This window comes from Heteronotia binoei, chromosome 6 (assembly GCF_032191835.1).
Source record: "Heteronotia binoei isolate CCM8104 ecotype False Entrance Well chromosome 6, APGP_CSIRO_Hbin_v1, whole genome shotgun sequence".
Lineage (NCBI taxonomy): Eukaryota > Metazoa > Chordata > Lepidosauria > Squamata > Gekkonidae > Heteronotia > Heteronotia binoei.
This window is the reverse complement of record NC_083228.1, coordinates 31,243,861-31,267,145: the sequence shown is the minus strand read 5'-3', so window position 1 is coordinate 31,267,145 and position 23,285 is coordinate 31,243,861. Positions and strand designations below refer to the sequence as shown.

At 42.9% G+C, this 23,285-nt stretch overlaps 1 protein-coding gene across 1 annotated transcript in view; it reads left to right on the top strand.

The window, feature by feature from the left end:
* The first annotated feature begins 16,835 nt into the window (after positions 1-16,835).
* The window catches only part of MICU1 (mitochondrial calcium uptake 1), a 193,310-nt gene continuing 186,860 nt past the window's right edge, over positions 16,836-23,285 (top strand). The window contains exon 1 of the mRNA XM_060241204.1: positions 16,836-17,013. The gene's annotated coding sequence lies outside the window, so the exon portion shown is untranslated. The remainder of the gene's footprint in view (positions 17,014-23,285) is intronic.

Here is a 23,285-nt window from a genome sequence, read left to right as displayed (position 1 = left end):
GACTGCCAGTGAGAAGAAATTTGGTGATCTTTGAAGACAGAGTATTTGCTTTAGGAGGGAAAAAGGGAGAGAAAAAACTGAGCTCTTGTTTATGAGCCAAAGAATGTTGAAAAGGGAGATAATGTGTAGCATGCATATAATAAGATCATAATAAACAGTCGTTTGGCATATAAACCAATGAGCCGAGAAATATCTACACGGGCAAATAAAATGAATGTCACAATCTCCAGATGCCTGTAATATTCAGAAGACTATTTCATGTTTTAATACAGTTACAGGGCACCACAACCTGGAATAATTCCAGACCCAGTTTTACCTATGGCTTTAGATAAACTGGATCTAGGCAAACTATGAAGGGCTTTAGTAATTCTCTTTTGTTATGAAATACCTGGAGATCTGAGGTAAAACTTGGGAGGGACATCAGTGGGGTACAATACCATAGAGTCCACATGCCAAAGCTACCATTTTCTCCAGTAGAACTGATCCTGGTTGTCTAGAGATCAGCTGTAATCCTGGGAGATCTCTAGCCACAACCTGGAGTTTGGGAACCCTATGTTTACTTCATACTATTTGCTTTGAATAAAGTATCCCTAAGAAAAACCTCAGCAGATCATAGTATCTTACAATGCTATTCAATCTCCTAACCTTGGACAGCTTTCATACATCCAGTCACAGCCAGCCCAACCAGTAGGGAAAAAGGCCAGTTTGATGTAGTGGTTAAGAGTGGCTGAATCTAATCTGGAGAATTTAGTTTGATTCTCCACTCCTCCATATGCAGTTCTCTGACAAACTTGTGATTCTTCTGGAGCTGGGAGGGGAAGAGCAAGCCATCATTTACTAGTTCCAATGGCACAGCAATTTATGTTTTGTGCTAAATCAGAAAGCACTAATTGATTCTGAATGCCTGAGAGGGGGAGAGAGATAGCACAGGCTGATCATGAGAGGACAAACTTCTGCTAAATCTGAACCCTTAGGCACAGTGCCCTAAGAGTCATGTTGATGAGCTAATATTTTCATAAGGATAACCAGTCTTGTCTGATACCATGGTGTATATGACTTGAACAAGTTTTGTTAGGACATACTTTCAACGAAGATGCAAATGGCTATCATTCATTATTGATTAGTATTTTTTATCCTATATTTAGTTCATATTCTAATGTGGCAACATGTTTTGTGTTATGGCAAACCTGGGAGACAAGGCAGCATGGCATATACTCTGATCCCACTGGATTTAAGAAGCTGAGCAGGGTCAGTACATGGAAAGAAGACCACCAAGAAAGACTCGGCAGAGGAAGGCCATGGCAAAGCACCTCAACTTCTCACTTGCCTTGAAAGTTCCTTGCTGGGGTTGACATACCTGGTCAGCACTTAACACATACACACGCTCCTCTGACAGTTATTACCTGAGCTACTCAGAGGTTACAGAGGAAATCAATGGGCTTAGACTGGAGCAACTCTGCACTGGACCACACTGATAGAACAGAAAGTTGTCTAGAAGAATGAGGGCAAGATAAGAAGATACCAGTAAAAAACTGAGGAGAAAAGGGAAATGGAGAGACAAAATAAGGCAGAGGATATAGTTGTTCCTGCTCCAGCACGTACAAACCTAAGGGAAGTTTGGGTTGGCCAGCCATTCCTTATAAAGAGTTATAGTTTTATATGGACCTTCCTATTGATGAATGATATTTGGCAAGTAAGCTACCCTTGGTGGATAGGCTTCCTGGAACATTTCCACAAGAACTTAGAGTTGCGGATGGAAGGGGTTCATATTAGGCCATTTTCAAAGAACTTGGGGTTTTTTTACCATCAAGCCTTAAAAAATTGCATTCATCATAAAATCTAAGTTGTTCCAGGAGAATCTCACTAAATTACAGAAAAATTTGATTGATGACTGAGTTGTGAAAGTTTAAAATTATTTGCTTTGATATTGGCTCTAGCTTCAGGTAGCTTTTAAAAGAACCTGGCAGATTCATGGGTAGATAAGTCAACAACTCTTAGCCGCAGGCCTCATTTTGGGCAGGAGCTCACAGGAGTGGAGCTCCGGAACCTCCAAATTCTATTATGCTCTTTCTTTCTTACCCCTCCCCCCAAATACTTGCTTCTGGGCTCTATTGTTCAAACCCCCTTTGAGAATTTTGCTGAACTCTAAGATTCGACAAACTTTCTAATATTTTTCCTGACAAAAAAATGGGGAAATAACTACATAAAACATATGAAGCAGACAGATGGAAATCTTCATCATGCCACTGCGGCCACATAGGAGAAAGTAATTTTAAAAGTATGATGAGGGAGAAAGGTTTTGTGATGACCATTGTGATATAAGAAGCATTTTAAGGTGAGCTGATATAATTTAGTCCACGTTCTGGTGATGTCAGGGGTGTGTGGCATGTGCAAATGAGTTATGCATATGAGTTGTGCTAATGAGCTCCAGCACCTTTTTCTATGAAATGACCCTGCTTAGCCATATTCGCCAAATGAAACCTGCTTGGTTATAGTGGGGGGAGCTGACGACAACACAGCAAGGCTTTTGCTTTCATGCCCTGTTTTGGGGTTTCCAGTGAACATCTAGACGGCCACTGGAAGGAACAGGATGCCTTTCTAGACAGATCTTTGGCCTGATCCAGTAAAGATGTTCTTTTTAAACCTATTTTTTTCTGTTTATACTTCTGTTTGTCATATATTAGATATGTTTAAAATAATTAGTTAAACTTATCCCTCCCAAACCGCAAGGAATACGGCAACCTTACATACATATCCAGGACTGTACTCTGCAGCTAAGATAGACAACAACTTTGAAACCATCACTCCCATGCAATGGAGAAACACACAGAAGTGAAGATGTATTTTGGAAATGTACAAACTTGTATTTTAATGCAAGCTGAAAGTTATTCAGGAAACTTCGGGACTCTCTCACCATTCATCGACAACTAGATGGAGCTAGATACTTTTCTTCAAAAGTGAGGAAGAATTGGCCTTGGGGACAGAACCCAGTCCGATGTTTCAGGTCTCAGTAAGTGTGTGCAGCCCTTTATGTCCATCCTTTCAACTACTGTCTGGTAACAGATACTGCAGCCCACTGATATCTGAAGCAAGCTTCTGTGTGGATCTATACTCACTATGGAAGAAGGAACATGACACGTCAAGAGCCTCCTGGAAGAAATCATGGTTGAATGATGCCTAGCCAAGTCTTCTCACAGAAGCTAAGGTCATTGCTGAGTTGGCTAGATATCAATACTGAAATCAAGAGAACACAGGAGAATTCCAAGAAGGAAATGTTTTCATCATAAGCCAACCAATAAAGAATGCACGATGTATTCCCAATAAATAAGTTCAGGGCAGAAGTTCTTCGTTGGAACCATGACTGTGCTCCTCTCAGATCTCTGAAATCTAGCCCAGACCTTGGGGAAACTCTCAAAGTTTTTTTCATTCAGCTGGCTATTGCAAAGGATAATGATATCACAAAGTTAGTAGCATCCTTGTTTTACAAAATCGGGAACGACTCCGATCTGTGTTTCCTTCAGAGGAGGCATAGACATGACACTTGAGCTTCTTAGTGGGATTTAGGGCAACGGTCTAGAATCTGTGTTCCTCTTAGACATGCATTTGATCAAGAATGCTCACTGCCTTGCTTGGCTCTTGCATTTGGGGAATGTGTAACGTAAGTAGGATAAACAATTCACTTGCAAACTGTTAATTTCATTTTGCTTTAGGAACCTGTCTCTGAGACAAACCTCCTCTGGCTAGCCATCCTTGCCACAGGAACAAATGGTGAGAGCCCAAGTATACTCATGGCAAGGTGCAGCTGCATGCGAGGATTCTCACATGTAGTTCCCCAGCTTTCTACACACACACATATATAAGGGTAGAAGGTGCTGTGTAGGGGGTAGTTGTGGGGCTCCAACATCATTCCCACCTCAGGCCCCATAAACCCTCTGGACATCAGCCAACCTCTTGCTCCCCCCTCTCTAATATTTGTATGTTTGGATCACTGCAATATCAGCAGACTGTAGACCCGTCCTTTCCCCCGGCACTTTCTCCTATTTGCATCTTCGAACCATTGTGTTATCACCAATGTCCAGCCTGTTCCCCTGCTATATTCCCTGTTTGCATTTTTTAGAACTTGTGACATCGTCATCCACTAGATGATACCAACCCTCTCTCTGCATGAACTCTTGCATTTACATGTTGCACGTTTAGGTCAAGGTGATCTTGGCTGCCAGTAGAGCCATATTCTTTCTCTGCACTTTTCATTCTTTGTACGTCTGGAGTACAAAATTAATTCTCTCCCTTTGCCTTTTCCTTTATTTGTATGTTAGGAACACTGTGACAATGCCTGCCAGTAGACCGATCCTCTGTGTCTGTACTGTACCCTATTTGCATGTTTGAATTGTTGTGACGTCATCATCATCATCATTATCAACTAGATAAATCTTCACCCTCTATCTTTTCCTGTATTTGCATTTGACTCAATTTGACCTTGGCAACTTGGAAAGTAGCATGGAATTACTATGCCAGTGGGTCTCCAAATAGAGTAGATATATGAATAAATTTAGGAATTAGTTCCTGTTCCAAAAGTTTGAGACCCCCTATAATTAGCCAGTCCTCTTCCCTCTCCCTTATTTTTTAGTTTAGACAATTGTGTCCTCATCATCCACCAGCAGGTTTTAGAGACCGTGGAATACACAGGAGTAAAATCTGTTACATATTCTGCATCAAAAGCATACAATCTAAGTCCAGTGACAATGTTGGGTTGAAATTAAATGGGTTGAAATTAAATGGGCTGAAATTAAATCAACAAAGTTTCCAGTGCAACATTAGGAAGAACCTCCTGACTGTTAGAGTAATTCCTCAGTGGAACAGGCTTCCTCGGGAGCCGGGAGGTGATGGGCTCTCCTTCCTTGGAGGTTTTTAAACAGAGGCTAGATGGCCATCTGACACCAATGAAGATCCTGTGAATTTAGGGGGAGGTATTTGTGAGTTTCCTGCATTGTGCAGGGGGTTGGACTAGATGACTCTGGAGGTCCCTTCCAACTCTATGATTCTATATAATACTAGCTATGTGAAGCAATTTAACACATGTCATCCATGAATCAGGCTTGGTATCTTAGCCCAGAAACCTGTTTTAGTGGCAGGCCCCAGCCATAACAGATTCTTTTCAACAAATGCCAGAAGTAGAAAATTTAAATTGAACCCCTCAGGAAAATATAATATGAAAAGTACCTATTGGCTGTCATTAAATGACATTTAAAGTTTACTCCTAAATTGGCTTCCTTGACTTAGATAGCCAGGCTAGCCCAGTCTCATCAGATCTCAGAAAATAGCCAGGATCAGCCCTGGTTAGCATTTGGATGGGAGACCACCAAGAAATACCAGGGCCATGATCTGCAGGCAGGCAATGGCAAACAACCTCTGAATTTCTCCTGCCTTGAAACCCTATGAAGTCACTATAAGTCAGCTGTGACTTGACAGCAAAAACAGAGCTATTCCCCTATGACTAGAAGACTTGCAGTGCAATCCTATGTAGAGTTACTCCAGTCTAAGCCCAGTGAAATCCATATAAGAAAAAAAGGCCTCATTCACTGTGAAGAAACCGCACCCAACACACCAGACATCTGGAATTGTGGAGAAAGGCTTTGAGGTCAGCAAGGTGCCCTTCCTTCAGAAGCAAGCAAAAGCCACCCCCCTCCTTTGATGACACGGCAGTTTGTACTGCAGGCAATGCAGAAACCAGTGGGGGCTGGAAATGCAGTGTTGCTTGGACATATTCAAGAAGTCCAATTGAATTTATGTTGCTATATGCATGATACCATTAATAATCCCAAGTGGAATTATGGGTATGTAAATATTCTACACCTCAAGCATACAGTGAGGAAAATGAATTCCAAATCTAATTTTCGAGACAATTTAGCACAACCTCTGTATGAAGAATAAGTAGCGTAAATGGATAAAGGCACAAATGCTATCTAAATTGGCTTGTTTATTTAATTTAAACTTTATCCTTGCTCAGGGCAGCTCCTTTAGCAAGATGGAGTGTGAATAATCCTGCCTGTAATGTTCTTAAGCATCTGAATCACTCTGCATACTACAAGGAGATATTCTGACTTGTCCTACACAGTTATTCAGCATTCCTTTGAAATTATTCTTTCATTTTGTTGGGAAGGGGAAAGATGACTGTGACTTTAACTATGGCTCATAAGGCTTCCAAGAGCGGGTTTTGTGCAACAATTGTACCTAAGGGGGTAATAAGTACACTGAATACTGAAAGGCTGTGTAAAAATAGTCTGCTGCTCCAAGGCACAGAATAGTCTACTGCTTCAAAGGAGAGAGAGAGAATAAAATGTAGGACAGTGTCTTGGACTAATTCTGAATCATTCATGTTTAGAAATTATTTAACAATGCAGTGGTATGATGGCATCAATTCTCTGGCCTTGGGCATTTAGAATACCTGCCCAAGCTCTAGCTTTGGAGAGGGCACAGGGAAGCCAGCCTCTGTACCCATCAGTGGGCCCAGTTTTCTCACCTGCCTGTGGAGGATTGTGTGACCTTGCCCCAGCAAATGCAGCCAGTTAGGGAGGATGCCATCTGGACCTCCCACCAGATCCACGGGTATCTGGGGCTCTAGGGGAGTTATATTTTGAGGTAGAGGCACTGAATTTTCAGCATAGCATCTGGTGACTCTCCTCAAATTAACCTCCAAGTTTCAAAAAGATTGGAATGGGGGGTCCAATTCTATGAGCCCCCAAAGAAGGTGCCCCTATCCTTCATTATTCCAAATGCCTGCACATGCCACCTACCTGGCTTTCACAACACCTGGAGGGGTTTTTCTCTCCCTCGGTTCAACCACTGCTGCCACCAGGCCTTTGTAGGAAGTGCCTGCCAAGAGGGGCAGGACCACTAGCTTCCCTTCTCAGTTCCGAGGGCTCATCTTTGTGTCTCCCACTATCCAGCATTTGGTTACCACAGGGACAACTTACCACCTTGTGCGCCGCTGAGGGAGAAGCCACTTGCCAAAGACTGCCCTTCATCTTCCTCCTTGCATTCCTTTTAAAATAGCATGCCCAGAGCAATGGAGGTCTAATGTGGTACACAGAAAGGCCACCAGCATTAAAAGATATAAAGCATTTATTAAAATGAAAAAATGTCCACACAAGTATACTCTCAGCACAGCACCACACTGAGCAAGGGGTTCAAAATAAAAGGGTAAAATGCCCTTCCTCTGTTCCTCCCTCTGTACATGCCCTAGCAGATGTCAATTTAGGGCAGGATCTTCAACTTAAAAGGTTAACATAGTTCTAAAGGGTTCCCATTACCTTGAAGCCTCTGTTCGGTGCAGGGCAGCACATAGCAATGGCTGCCTCCTAAAGACCTCAGGTAAAAGTTCTGTCTGCCTTGGGAATCAACAAAGAAGAGACCCTCTTCCTCACACACACACAGAGAGTTTTATCATCTCTTTCTCCTCCCACTGACCATGTCAGGCCAGGTCATGGACACTTTTCCTGAAATCTCCAGGAAATTTTTCGTGAAGCCTTTCTAACGCTTAATTCTTCCAAATCTCTGTTCCCAGCAAGATATCACTTGTCTAGCTGGTGGGCGGGGGGAGAGCTTGACTATCCCATTGTCTCTTGCTAGACCTATCAGCATATTTAAAAGGTGGCTAAGACAGATAATTGACTTCTCCTCTCATGCCTGTTTTCTGTCAAGAGAAAGAAATACTTTTAAAAACTTAATATGAAGGTTTACTCAGTTCAAGCCTCCAAAAACGCATTTCTTCACAGTACCTTTCAGTATAAAGGAATCTGCCTAATGAGCATTATACTTACTGCACTTGATAAAGTGAGCTCTAGTGCCTGAAAACTTACGCTGGAATAAATTTTGATAGTTTTTAAGGTGCTAGTGGACTCCCACTTGAGATGATTGTTTTTTTAACTTCCCATTCAGCTTTCTCCTGCTGTAAAGCAAAAACAAGAGGTAGCCACAAAAGTATTACAGCAACATATAGAAGACTAGAAAGAATGTCTCCATTCCATAGCAGCAACAGAAAGAGTCAGCAATTAGGGATGAAAAAACAGAAACCACAAAATATTGCAAAACTTGCTACAGTAAACTGTATTGCAGCACTTTAGCACTCATTTCTGAAGAAAACTTGTGACTCCATTTCCCTTTTTGTTCCACCTACGAACCTGAGGGATGTCCTTGCTGCTAGTTACACAGCCAAAATATTTACCAAAATGGATAGACAAGCAGCACTTTCAGGCACAAAGAACTCTTAAAAACAAAGAATTCCGGGAGAAATGGAAATTCATATTTTATTTAATTACTGGGGAGAAAAGACAGAAGTTACTGAAATGTTCTATGTGAATTATCATTTTGAAATGTCAAGTGTTTGAAAAGTGAGAAAGTGTGAAAAGAGGGGGGCTTATTTAATATTTGTATAATAATTATTGCATTTTTTATATTTATACATATATACAGGGCTTTTTTTGAGCAGGAACACACAGGATGCAGTTCTGGCTGGCTTGGCGTCAGGGAGTGTGGGCTAATGTGCAAATGAGTTCTTGCTGAGCTTTTTCTACGAAAAATCCATGTGTGAAACAATGCTGACATTGGGGTGTGTGGCCTAATATGCAAATGAGTTCCTGCTGAGTTTTTTTTTTTAAGAAAGCCCTGAGAGAGAGAGTTTGGGTAATTTGAATATGCTTGAAATATTGTTTTTTCTTTCTATTTTCTCCTGTGATGTAATTGTAATTAGAAATATTATTATATGGATTTTTTAAATATTCCTTATTCAATTTTTCTTTCATATTCATAAAAATATATTTCTAAACACCAGAAGTTGCTTCAAACAAAGCACCACAGTCATCTGTCTTAGCCACAGACTTCCTGTGATGAAGATAAGATGAACAAATGTGTGCCCCACCTCAGTGTTTAGCTGGAACTGGAATTTTACTGTTTGGTAGGGAGCAAGCACATGTGCATTCAGATGAGTGCTGCCCTTGGGCTGGGGGGGAAAGCTGAATACAGGGGAGAGATAAAAGTAGGTTGGCTGGTGGCTGAGAACAAGAGAAAAAGCGGACTGTTCTGGCTTGCAAAAGGCCATTTTCCTGGAAATCATGGTCAGAGAACTTTGGTGTCGGATTCTCACCCCCACCCCAGCAATAGCCAACACCAGGTTTTATATACCAGGTTTTCTATAACAACCTTTTCTCCAAAAAGCGTAGGATCTCACATCTTCTAAAGGATTTGGGGAGTAGAAGCAGGCTCAAGGGTCATAGAAAACTCCACGTGGACTGCTAAATCAAAGGAAAGCAAAAGTACTGCAGGGATGGATTTAGAATCTTGCTCCTCCAACAGATAATTTTGTACCATCATCACACCTGACTCTCTCACAGCTTTGACAAGCACTACATGGTACATTTGGCTTTACAATGCCAACTTCTAAACCATCTGATTACTTTGGATGGGCCATTTTTTCCGAGAAGTACTGAAGAATTCATCTCCCCCCCCCCCATCATCATCCTTCTGTACTTTCGACCACGAAGAATTCTGATTTCCACCAGGATAGATGAAGTCATCTGTTAACATAAACACGGCTCTTCTCCCCATTGCATATAGCTTGGAGAGGCCACCTGTCCCTGCGTGTTACTGCCACACTGCAAAAAGCACAGGTGCTGCTGCTTATAATAGGGAGAAGCTAAATATAGGGCATTTCTCCCACCAGAAGTTTTACAATGAATCTTGCTCTTTCTTTTAGAAGCTACAGCAAAAAAACAAGCAACAACTACTACCGCCCATACATTTGTGGCTTAATGAGAAAGGCTACTGTATTGTCAGCTTTTCATACCTTTACAGTTCTCAACGGTGATGCTAGCCTTCAACATGGTTATTCATTTTTAAATCTTACACCTGCCTCACTGGTTTTAGTATGCATTGCTAGAAAGATGGACAATAGCAAAAAATAAGCTTTTAAAAATATATATATATCCTGCCTTTCTCCTTGATCAGGGACTAAAAGCAGCTTTTCACAGTTTTTCTCCACTTAAGCACAGGTACTACAATATTATTATGACGACAGTCTCTATGTAAGGCCTTTAGTGGGAATCAGCTTTGGAATGGGATGTCATCAATATGTGGATGATGCTCAGCTCTGTATCTGCCTATCCACATCCCCTGGTGATGCAGTTGAGGTCTTGAGCAGCTGCCTGACCCTGTGGTCAAGTGGCTGAAAGCAAACAGATTGAAACTGAACCCAGATAAGATGAAAGTGATGTTGGTTGGTTGAGGGGCATTTTCAGTGGTGTTTAGCTAGCTCTTGCTGATGCAGTTAACAGCAGTTAAGATTGGATCCAGCATTACCACTGGGGAAGCAAGCTAAAGCAACTGCAAAAAAAAGGCTTTCTTCCAACTTAGCCTAACCTGGAAGATGGCCTCCTACAATGACAGGGTTAATCTGGCCACCTGAATCCACTCGACACTACAGTAACACTGAGGATAGACTACTATAATGTGCTCTACATAGGGCTCCCCTTGAAGTCAGCTTGGAGACTCCAGTCTGGGGCAAAAATCCTCAACTCAGTTATTATGAGGAGCTAGGCAAACCATGCACGTTACTTCCATTTTGCAGTCACTTCACTAGCTACCCATCAGCTACTATGCTCAGTTTATGTACCGTCCTTCATATACAACGGCCTTCATGGCCTGAGTTCATCATATCTGGAGGACTTTTCCACCACAACAACAGCTAGGGTTGCCAAGTCCAATTCAAGAAATATCTGGGGACTTTGGGGGTGGAGCCAGGAGACTTTGGGGGTGGAGCCAGGAGACATTGGGGCGGAGCCAGGAACAAGAGTGTGACAAGCGTAATTGAACTCCAAGAGAGTTCTGGCCATCACATTTAAAGGGACAGCACACCTTTTTAAATGTCTTCCTTCCATAGGAAATAATGAAGGATAAGGGCACCTTCTTTTGGGGCTCATAGAATTGGACCCCCTGGTCCAATCGTTTTGAAATTTGGGGGATAATTTGGGGAGAGGCACTAGATACTATATTGAAAATTTGGTGCCTCTACCTCAAAAAACAGCTCCCCCAGAGCCCCCGAAACCTCCAGATCAATTCCCCATTATACCCTATGAGAAGACGTTTCCCTCTCCACCCCCCCCCCTTTCTGGGAAATCTGATGCAGGAGACAGAACTCACTCCCCTCCGGAGGTGCAAAGGCACATGGTCCTTTGGGGGCGTGGCTGGGCTCCCCTCCCTCCACCGGCCAGCTGACTGGGGGCGGGAAGCAGCCTGAGAAAACGGAAGAGCTCTGGCTGCTGCGATCGGGGCTGGGTGCGAAGGGCTGCCGTTCTCCCCCTCCCCCCCCGCTTTCCCTTTTATGGCCAGCGGGAGGAGGAGGCTCCAAATCGGGGGTCTCCAGGCCTAGCGGGGGATTTGGGACCCCTAACAACAGCTTAATTCTTGTGAGCAGGGCCTTCCAAAGATGCCACCCTTCAAGTGGGCAAAATCAACACCTGCCCATACACATGCATTGCAATTCCGCTAATTATGCTATATATAAGGCTGATGTCACATAATACCTTTCTTCCAGTATATTTGTGCAATTTCTGCTATAGGTTCTTTGAATGATGTGTTCAGCAACATGCTAGATAATAATGCAAAGCCAGTGCTCTTATATATTCTTGTGCCTTGCTTTTTATATGCTGCATCTGGTAGTTTTTGTGTAATGATCATTAGTCTTCATAAACAAATACAACAACAAAATGCAAGCAATGTTAATTTCATGCTCTGGGGGGAAACAAATGATGGGATTCTCGTGTCATTAATAATGTCTTGCCTGTTTGCCTGGATATGCGCAGCTCCTTTTTCACTGGATTAAAATCTTTGTTAACTTAGTGGAAATTCCCATTTTGCTTTTCAAAGCAGCAAATTCAAGGTGTATTTTATGTCTGAGCGATAGAAAGCAGTTTGGCAATAAGGAACGTACTGCTTCTACACAGGGCTGCCAAAAGCCTCCATGGGCCCCCGATCAAAGATTCTACCTGGGCTGCCCATATGACCCTGATCAAAATAAAATATCATAACCAATCACTTGGCTGGCTTGTCATCATGTATCTGCCATTAAAATATAATCTTCACATCCATACATTTGTGACAAGCATAATTCATCAGAAAATAAAACCAGGGATTTCAAAATTTGGCCACCTGCTTCAGGATGATCATGGGAGTTCCAAGACCAAAACTTAAAGGAATCAGAATATCCTGGTACATGTTATTTTCTGACATCTTCTCATTTGCTATTTGCAATGGAAGTAAAATTCTAACATGTTCCTCATTTATAATAACCACTATAGCAGATTAACATTCTATTGTCATGGGGGGAGAGGAAGGATCCTTTTACGTCTTTGATCTCTCTCGGCTTGGCTTCGCGAACGAAGATTTAAGAAGGGTGCAATAGTCCACGTTTGCTGCAGGCTCGCTGGTGGCTGACAAGACCAATGTGGGACAGGCAGGTCCGGCCACAGCGGCTGCAGGGAAAAGTCTGATTTAGGGTTGGTCCTGTAGCAGTGCGATTCTTCCTCAATCTCCTTTTGTCCTCAAGACCAGCTATGCGTGCGCTCTCAAAGGAAGAGACAGCCTGGTGGATGGTGTGCCTCCATGCTTTGCGATCTGAGGCTAGGTCAGACCACTGGTGATGGTTGATGTGACAGGTGCTAAGGGATTTCTTCAAGGAGTCCTTGTACCTCTTCTTTGGTGCCCCTCTATTTCGATGGCCGGTGGAGAGTTCGCCATACAGGGCAATCTTGGGAAGGCGGTGGTTTTCCATCCTAGAAATATGCCCTGCCCAGCGCAGCTGCGTCTTCAACAGCAGTGCCTCGATGCTGGTAACCTCTGCCCGCTTGAGGACTTCAGTGTTGGTCACAAAGTCACTCCAGTGGATGTTGAGGATGGTGCGAAGGCAGCGCTGATGAAAGCGCTCAAGGAGTCGCAGGTGATGACGGTATAAAACCCACGATTCGGAGCCATAGATGAGGGTTGTCATCACAACCGCTTTGTAAACATTGATCTTTGTGCCTTTTTTCAGATGCTTGTTGCTCCACACTCTTTTGTGCAGTCGGCCAAATGCACGGTTTGCCTTTGCCAGCCTGTTGTCAATCTCCTTGTCGATCTTGGCATCTGAGGAGATGATGCACCCCAGGTAGCTGAACTGCTGGACTGTCTTCAGAACTGATTCACCCACAGTGATGCAGGGACGTCTTTGATAGATCATGGGGAAATATTAACTCCCTCCTGTTCATAATATTAACAAAGGTTTGCTGCTATACTACTATTAAATATGTTCAAAGTTGCCAGCCGGGATAGATAAGGAGCTGAAAGACTGATAAACATGGTGTATGTGGGAAATTAGGGGGAAGAGGGGAATGAAGGCAGATCAAGAAAGGAAAAGAGCAAAATAAAGGAGGGGAAAGTGTGGAAAAGAGGAAGAGAAATTAAAGAAAAGACAACGAAGGGGGTTATTTATTTTGCTACCACACACTAACTGAGCTACCCCTTTGCAAGATATGACTGCACAGACAAAACTATGGAGGAAGAGGGAAACTACAGACATAACAATGACCTTGTTAGGAGGCTGCATCCTGGCTATGACTGTAGTAGCTATGAGCTGTGCTGGCTGGCCTTGCCTTGCTACAGTGCTGGCTTGTTTGATGGATTTAGCAGGATCTGACTCTCAGTCTTATAGTAAACATTGCAGAAAGGCCTGGCCAGTAGTCAAAGAAACTTCTGTTCATTGTGCTTTGCCTTCCCTGTGGTCTTGGCAGCTGCAGTGCAGAACTGCATTAGAAAATTTAAAAAATGCAACTGTATTCCCCACACAGTGCTTCAGGAGACTCCATAAGAACATAAGAGAAGCCATGTTGGATCAGGCTAATGGCCCATCCAATCCAACACTGTGTCACACAGTGACCAAAAACTGACTTGGTCCTCATGAATTTTGCTGCTCCCCCCACCAGGAGCCCTGATTACACCAGCATTTTGAAATGGTGATCAAGTATCTGTTTGAAAACATGGTATTCCTTTTTATTTATGTCTGGCTTTTCTTGCAGAAGAAATATTGGATTTATATCCCACTTTTCACTCTGAATAGCAGAGTCTCAGAGCAGTCACAATCTCCTTTACCTCCCCCCCTGGGTAGACCAGACCCAGACTTCAGCAAAGATGTTGCATCATATATCTTCACTGTTTTGTTTTATCAGATACTAGAGGGAAGTCAACATTGTGCTGCCTAAGCAAAAGATAGAAAAGTTGATTTCCTGAGATCAGAGAGCTTTTTCTAATTCCTCATAGCTTTCTGACAGCCAATTTGCTGAACATTATGAAAAACATGAATCTGAGATTAGACTTATTTTGGCAGTGATTCTAACACACTTCCTTGGGAGTAACTAATAATATTATCATATACACATTCCAGTCCTAGTTTTCAGTGGCCTACAACTGGAGTAACCCTATACATGATTACTTTGGATCTGGGAGATTTCGATCCCCAGCCTGCCATGAAGCTTGCTGGATCACTGTTGACCAGGTACTCTCTTTCAGTTAGTTATGAAGAAAAATAGAGGAGGGGGAGAATGACCTAAGAGCTCCTTGGAGGGACGGTGGGATAAAAATGTACTAAATAAATATTAAATTGATTTGCTAAACAATAACATGGAAGCAAATTTCAATGAGACAATTAAACAGCTTCTGAGGCAAAGCACCTTCAAAGCTCAAATCTGAACTATGCATTTGAATGTAAAAGGTATTTAAACATTCTATAAATTTTGCCAACACTAGTTAAGCCTGTATATTCAGCACATTCTATAATCCAAATTCAGCACATTCTATAACCCAGATTTCATTGGGCATTTGACTCTCAGTGTAACATTAGGATTGTGTATTTGTGCTGGAAAATCTCTGTGCGCCCAAACTCTACTATTCTCCAGGCATTTTGTGGAAGTCACACAAAAACACTGCCAACATGAACACATGGATATGAAGCGTATTTTCACTTAAAGCTGTTTGTACAGTGTGCAACTTAGAGATGTGAATATGATTCCAACCATGCAGTCCTAAAGATGGGCAATGCAATCCTAAGCAGAATTACTTCCTCATAAATCTATTTAAGTAAACAAACTTAGATGGGTATAACACTGCTTATGATTGCACATTTAATGGCAAGTCTTCACAACCCAGGGCAACCATTTCCTTAAATTTTCTTCTCCTAGTGCCAGGCTCTCGCTTTACCCCAGTGCTGTTGGGTGGATGTCTCATGATTTAAATTTTAGGAGGGAAATGCCTTGCTGCACTGCAGTGAGACAGGGAAGGAGGAAAATTCTGCTTCACAAAGCTCACACATGGTTGGATACACTCCATCCTACCTACATTGACTGTCAACAGTGGTTTTCAACATTTCTATACTCAAGAAACTCTGCTTTTAAGACTCAGACCAGAACATGGGACCCACTCACCATTTTGTTTATTGTTTCCCTCTCTGCCACCCACCCCCCCATTGATTCTGGTGGGTAGCCGTGCTGGTCTGAAGCAATAGAACAATGCGTGCACACAAAAGCTTTCACCTAGAATAAAACTGCGTTGGTCTTAAAGGTCTTACTGGACTCAAACTTTGCTCTGTCGCTCCCCCCACCCTGCGCCACCCGTAGCTCTCTCTCACCTTTCTTTTTCATCCTCCCCTCAAGGTTACATGGCACCACTTGGGTAACCCCCTCAACAGTTTCATGGATCATGGAACCTTTGTGGCTACACAGCAGTTGAAGATCAATTACCTACATTTTGCTTCCCTCCTTCTACTATTGTACATTAACATGATCTCTTGGACTGAATAATGTCATGCACATTAAGGCTGCAGTCATGCACACTTAATAATGCACTTTCAATCCACTTTCCAACAGGATTTTGCCAATTCACATAGCAAAATACACTTAGAAAGTGCATTATTTAGTGTGTGTAATCGCAGCCTAAGTTTGCTGAACTCAGTGGTGGCTTGCTTCTACGTAAACACGCATAGGATTTGTCCTTCCTTCTCCCTCCTTGTCCGAGTCTTCCCCCTTCACTTTTGTCACGCTCTTGTCCTTCCCATCCCTCTTTTTGCCATGACATAGGATCGAGCGTTTAGATTTTCATGTATGTATAACTTAAGAGCAGGTTCCACTAAACCCTACGAGAATACGATCGGGATGTAGGGGAACCACTCATACATCTGAGCGCCCTGCTGGTTTGCTGTCAAATTAGTTTAAGTCTCTTAGTGTCGTCTCTACTACTTATTAAAAACACGTGGCTTTAAAACTATACCTTCTAATCTAAACGATAAGTGGAGGTCGGGGTGGGGAACAAAACTCTCCAGCTTGTATTGCCTCCACCTTGAACTGCCTCTCAGGAGGAAAATGTACAACAATACTGGTTGCAATCCTACACAAATTTACTGGCGGACAAGCCGCAGTGAACTTAAGTGGGGCTTTCTTCCAAGTAACCATGCACAGTCATGCATGCACATCTGACCATCTATTGCAATTCACACTCTCGCAAACCCCACCGAGTCTGCACGTTCCCAAGGAAACACGGCAGGGCTGCCTATCGGGCTACTCGCTGGAGTAAATTCCGCTGAGCAGTCGGGCAGCCTTTCGACTTCCACGGCTCTCAGCCTATCCGCCGGACTTCTTAACAAGCCGACAGAACGCAGGCGTCAGCTCCGGGCTGGTTGCCGTGGAAACCAGGAAGCGGGCCCTAGCCAGAGGCGCGATGACATCAGCACGCCGCGTCTGATGGCGGAGAGGGGGCGGGGCTGGGAGCAGAGGCGGCGAGAGGGCGGAGTCGGAGGGGCTGGGGCCTGGCCGGGAGGGCGCTCGCTTGAGGGGGGCGCTTGACGGCTTCGCTGCTTTCCTCCGCGCCACCGACTCGTTTTCCCTGGAGTTGCGAGGAAGGGCACGCGTGCGCTGAATTGTCAGCCCCAAGGGGACCCAGGTAAGGCTGCCGGGGTGTGTGTGGATCTCCAAAGGGGGTGAGATTGGAAGTAGGTGGGACTGGGAAGGGCATCCTCCGTAGCGCACCCTCCCTGCCAGGGTTGATGACAGTCTCCTATTGAAACGGCCAAGGCAGGGGTTCCTGTTTAGAAGCGCCTCCCATTCGCCCTAAATTTTTGGGTGACTGCTTCGTGGCGCTCTTCACATGATCAGGGGGTCTCTTTTCCTCCCGTATTCTAATAAGGGCCGAATGGTGTCCTAAGAGCCGGTTCTCTCCTGAAAATGAAATCCTCAGCGGCGACTTTCTGTGTTTACCCCAAGTCTGTTTTTGACTGCTTACTTCATTCTCTGCTACTTCCCCTTCCCTCCTGCATGTTGATGGAAATAGTGGTTATTTTACTTTTTGCTGACTTGCCCATGAAGTGTGTCCCATTCCTTAAAAACAACCAAACCTCCCATCCGCAGATGCCGTTTCAGTGAATGCTAAATCCTCCCATCTATCACAGTTTTGCTACCACCTCTCCTTTTATAGATGGGCCCCTAATCTCGGAGTATGCAACTGTGACAGGGTAGAAGGAAGGATTATGGTTAATCTGGGATCAAAACAAGAGTAGGTTTGTATACAAACCCTTTGTATTGAGAAGTGCTACAGACATGCAAAATGGCATGAGCATGGTGGTTGCTATATTTTATCCTCTACAGTCTGTTTCATCTGTACAGTTTTGGGTCTACTGCCATATTTTATGTAGCCTGGGGCTAAGTGGAAATGCAAGAAGGATAGAGCATCTTTCCTTTGTACCAGTTCTTCCCTGCTCTTCTGTTGTACTGAAACCTTTTATTTCATAATGGTCAAGTTGGCCATTTGTCATTGGGAGGCAGCCTTGCTGTGAGATCTGATTCTCTTCTTTCCTTGATGGAGTGGCTAAAAGACCTGTATCTGTTCACAACTCTTTCAAGAGAGCTTGCTATAGCTCCCCCCTTGAAAGCTCTCTTAAGGCAACGGTCGCAACTGATAGTTCTAACTGATAGAGACTCATTCACTACTTATTTATGCCCATTTGTGCCATGCAGTTTCTTGTAAAGGGGCTCAAGATTGGCTCCTTAATTGTTCACAACTTTACGGTAATAAGGGCCCTCCCTTTTTATCAGATTCCATCTTCTGTTTCTGAATTACTAGAGGTAAGCTCTTTAATGCACTGTACTGTTTACTGTCTGAGAGGATGGGCTCAACTTCAGCACAATTAATGTGACTGTTGGCAGGTCTGCCTTTCCTGAGTTTTTAGAGCTCTGTTGTAGTATAATTAGCTCCTTGGAGGAAAGGGGCAGAATAAAACGGATGATAGCAAAAGTGACCAAGTTTCGTTTGGAGTAAGAAAAGAAGACTTGTTAGCGTAGGCTGTGTCATGATGTATTGATAGCACCAGCATTATCAGTGGGATCAGGGCTGGCCCTAGACGGTCTGGCACCCTAGGCAAGGCTAACTTCTGGTGCCCCCCTGCACTGATAACATCACTGAGTCACGTGGGGGGCACCCAATTTTGTACCCCCAGAAAGCCAGCACCCTAGGCAATTGCCTAGTTTGTCTAGTGGCAGGGCCAGCCCTGAGTGGAATAAATAATAAGGCGTTAGTTTGAAGACATCTTTTGCACACACTCTTGGTCTGTGTCCCCTACTGAAAATGGCCCTATAACTGAAATAAAGTTCTTATTCTTATTGGTTTATCTTGGTTTCTGTCTCCCTTGCCTTCCTATCATTGCCCCCCCTGTCAGATTTTAGATTGTGAACTCCTCTGGCTAGGATCTGTCTTGCACTTAACAAAGCACCAAACTCAGTGCTATATAAATAATAACAACGATAAAGGAGCAGAAGTCGGGAAGGTACAAGTGCTGCTGTGCTTCACTGACTGCGTTCTTGGAGGATGAATTGTTGTAGCTTCGTACTTGATCAACTTGTTTGAAAGAGGATTGAAAAAGCAATGAGCATTTTTTTTGAAAGAGGACTGAAAATGCAGTGAATATTTTTGGAAAGAGGACTGAAAATACAATGAGAATATGATTGCCAGCTCTTGTGTATAGAGCAGACTAACCGTGTCAAATTCAAAGATTAGCAGGAATGCAGTTAAAAAAGTTTTAACAGAAGCTTAAAAGAACTGGCTGGAGATGTCAAGGCATACAGGAGACACAGTCATACTCTCGTAAAATATCTAGGTTCAGTAGGTAGCTGTGTTGGCATGCAGTAGAACAGTTAAGTTCAAGTCCAGTAGGACCTTAAAGAGACCAACAACATTTTCTGAGTATAAGCTTTCAAGAGTCAAAGCTCCCTTTGTCAGATATAAGTTGGAATGGAGATCTCTGAGTTTTTATATCCCAGTCAGAAGGTGGGAGAAGTGTTGAGAAGAAGGAATTTAGGATGTAGAGGTGCAATGCTTATTGTAATTAGCTTGATTAGAGCAGAGGGGAAATGCTCGGGAGCATGTAATTAGCATCTGTAGTGAGATAAGAATCCTACCTCCCTATTCAGTCCTGGGCGGGGGTCTGTTGTTTTGAACTTGTGAATGAACTCTTGTGTTCTAATTTCCCTTTGAAGTTACTTTGTGGCCACTCTTAGGTCAGCGATAGAACGACTTGGAAGACTAAAATGTACTCCCACTATTATTGAGTGCTGTGGTTTTTAATGTTGGTTTTTTGTCCATTTATTCTTTTGCATAGGGGCTGACCTCAGTAGAGCGTGGAAGGGCGTTGCTGACTTTGATGGCATTTATAGTGCTAGAAGATGAACAGGTGAAATGATCCTGAGATGGTTATGGCTGGTGTTACGTCCAGTGATTTGTATTGTCAGAGGGGATACGGGCATTCCCCTTCAAGTGGTTGAGGGCAAAGATTTGTTCTGTGCCACTCAGGAGATCACGACTAGGTTTATGTGGGTTTTATTGTTCCTTTTGAAGTGTGTGTTATTTTAATTGCTATATATTAAAAGTTTAAATTGTGTTTTTATTGTTTATGTTCCTAGTCATCTTGGTGCCTTCTCCCTTAGCCAAGAAGTAGATTCTGATTGCTTTTAATGTGAGCCCTTGTAAATTCGTGAATGGAAGGTGCCACCTAAGAAAAGATATTCCCCTTTCTTTTTAATGCACAGCGGGGAGTACTTCTGAGTTGGGGCCTGCTAACTGCATCATCTAAAAACAGAGTCTTTTTCTTGAGAGTTATAGTTTAAAGGTCAAACAGTTCTTTAAAAAAGTTGTCTTTGTGTTTTGAGTTCTAAGCACAACCACATAACTGTAGGAGACAATGGATAGTTCAACTACATTTTCACTCTTTTTCAACCCATCAGAAGCTCCCAGAACAACTTTTTGTAGAGTCATTCCAAACCCTTGGTAATACAGGACTTAAACATCATGCTGGAAGGTCCACTGATGACTTTTCAGTACATTTTTGCTTGGTGAAAGGCATCCTCAAAAGGTTTTAATTTGGACCACAGCACGTGCCATTTTTCTAACTGTGCATGTCCTTTGGAACTGCCCCCGAGAGAAGCATACATGTATGGTGCATTCACACGACGCTAAATAATGCGTTTTAGATCTGGATTTTTGTTATTCTTCCGCAGTAAAAATACGTACCAGTAACCTGTATAGTTTCTCCAGTGGGATAAGTGGCAGCTCAGGGGAGAGTCAGGACTTAACTTGAGGACTGCACAATTGTGCACTTGTGGGGAAAGAGCTAAAATATTTGGTGTGCGGGGGGGGGGGGGAGGCGGGGAGAGACCATGGACCATGTTTACCAAGAAAAATAAAACTATGGTGGAGAGCCATTCAGGGACTTGCCTAGTTATGTTCAGTCAGGTTGGTTCAACAGACCTAGTCTTGCTATCCTTCTTTTTAAATTGTTTACAGTTAAATATATTATCCCAACAGTTAAGAGCAAAGAGTCTACTTGAAATAATTGTACTTTCTACTTGAAATAATTATATTTGGCCTTTCTACTAAAGTGGCTGACAACTTGATTCTAAACATTGTATTGTATTGATGCCAGTCATCGGCCCATCTAGCTCAGTGTTCCCTTCTGTGATTGGCAGTGGGCTCTCTGCATTCTCCGGCAGCAGAAAGTCTTTCCTGATATTTGTTTCTAGAGCTGCCAGGAATTGAGCCTGGGCCTTGCATAGAAATACTTAGTCACAGCTCTTCTCATTAACACAATTAAAAATAATTATGGAACCCTCGCTGTCTTTATATTCATTGAGGTTTGAATACTTAAGCTGTATTCAACAAGAAGTTTGACTGTGTTAATTGAAGTCTGAGTATGTTCATCATGGTCTAGATAAAGATTAGGCTTTTTTCATCTGGCTGTAGTGTCACAGTAGAAGAGGAAGAAGTGATTGGATTTATAACCCACCCTTCACTCAGAGTCTCAGAGCAATCTCCTTTCACACTACACTAAATAATGTGCACTCCTTTCCCTCGCTCTCCTCACAACAGACACCCTGTGAGGTAGGTGGAGCTGAGAGAGCTCTTTGGGGAACTGCTTTTGAGAGAGCAGCTCTTTCAAGAACTATGGCTGATCCGAAGTCACTCAGCAGGTGCATGTGGAGGAGTGTCTGGCTTCCAGTGTCCTTTGGCTGTCCTGCTCTATTCCACTATTTGGGGCTCATCCCAGCAGTTTCAGTTGGTGGAGAACCAAGGAAGCGGTCTGGTGTTTTAAAAAAAGACTCTTCAATCCAATAGAGAACAAGGGACTCCTTCCCTGTCTGGGATGGGTCCATGGTATCAGCTGCCACCAGTAAGATGATTTATTTCTTTAGCTCCCTTGCAAACCAGAAGTTTCTGTGTGTTTTGTGTTTGAAGGAGAGGGGGGCTTTGCCTCCCTACATTTCTGTGTGTTTCTCTGCCAGAGCTATCCACCAGCACTGGCTCCCTCTAGGTAGCATAAAAGAGCAGTGTTTGGTGAAATGTGAGATTCTTCCAAGCAGCCTTCAGTAACTAGCCTCAAATGTCATGAGGATGAAAACAATAAAATAACATTACATAAACCCTAGAAAATCAGGTAACTTGAGGACAATCTATAAACATAGAGTTTTTAGACAGAACTCTACAAAGAAACAGGAGAAAATGTTTTGCTACCTTGTCACCTCTACATTTCCCTTCCTGGGAATGGAATGGGTCCAAGATGGAGACACAGACTCTCAGATCTTGCCCCCCACCTCCTTCATGTTCCAAAGTCTTTACATAAACTGACAGGATCTGTGTTCTATTTACCAAGTCTTGATGTGGAATTGCAGCCCTGGGCTAAATATTAAGGGACTTTTCTGTAGCCTGGGATGTCATTCCTGGAGCTAACAGAATTTAAGGTGCAAGTTCAAAGATTCCCTCCAAGCTGACTCTTGACCAATCACTGAAGAAAGCGTGGATTAACTTGCCCCAGAGAAAGCCATTGATGGCATTTGACAGTTTACTTCTGTAAAGCAAATCTTGCTTCCTCAAATGGGAACAGTAGATTTATTCATCAGGTTGGCATCTGTTGTTTGTCAGGCTTAGTCAGAAAATGGAATATAGATTCCATACATTGCTCTTCTTCCTTGATCAGTAGTCTAATTTGATATGGCATTGTCTACTTTTATAAAATAATAAAAAGAAGTCTGAATTCTTGATGTTAGGAGAATGGAGGATGTGCAACAAACCATTTATTTCCGAAGATATTAAAAATATTAAATTTGATGCACTTGTTAAATGTGGAAGAAAGCCATATGGTAAGGTTTCTCTAGATATGTTTTATAGTCTAGCCTGATGGTTGCAAAGCTTTGCCATTTTATACTCATACTAATTGTCTTAATGCCAAATGGTTCAATTTAATACTAAATTAGTTCCTTAAATGTCTGGAGTAGGATTTGCAGGGTGATTCTCAAGTAAATAATTATAACAAATCAATCTCTTTAAATGCAGAAAGTTAGTGGCATGGGATAATCTGTCTATTGGTTCAGTTCTTCTTTGAAGGCTGCAAGATCATAAGGAGTAATGCGAACTGAATCCTGTCTTATGGCTGAAACTGAATAATGCAAGAAACAGTGGTTTATGGTTCTAATACCAGTTTTAGCTATGACAGGCTTCTGTGTGCTTCAAGAAGAAATATAATTAGCAGGGATAGCCAATTTTTGCCTAAAAAGCTATAACGAGATGGCAACTTGATACAGATGGGGTGCAGAGGCAGTGAATAGGGTATTGAAGATGTGAAGACTTGACCAAGTGTCTTGCAATGGAATCAATTGCATATTTACTTACGAGCA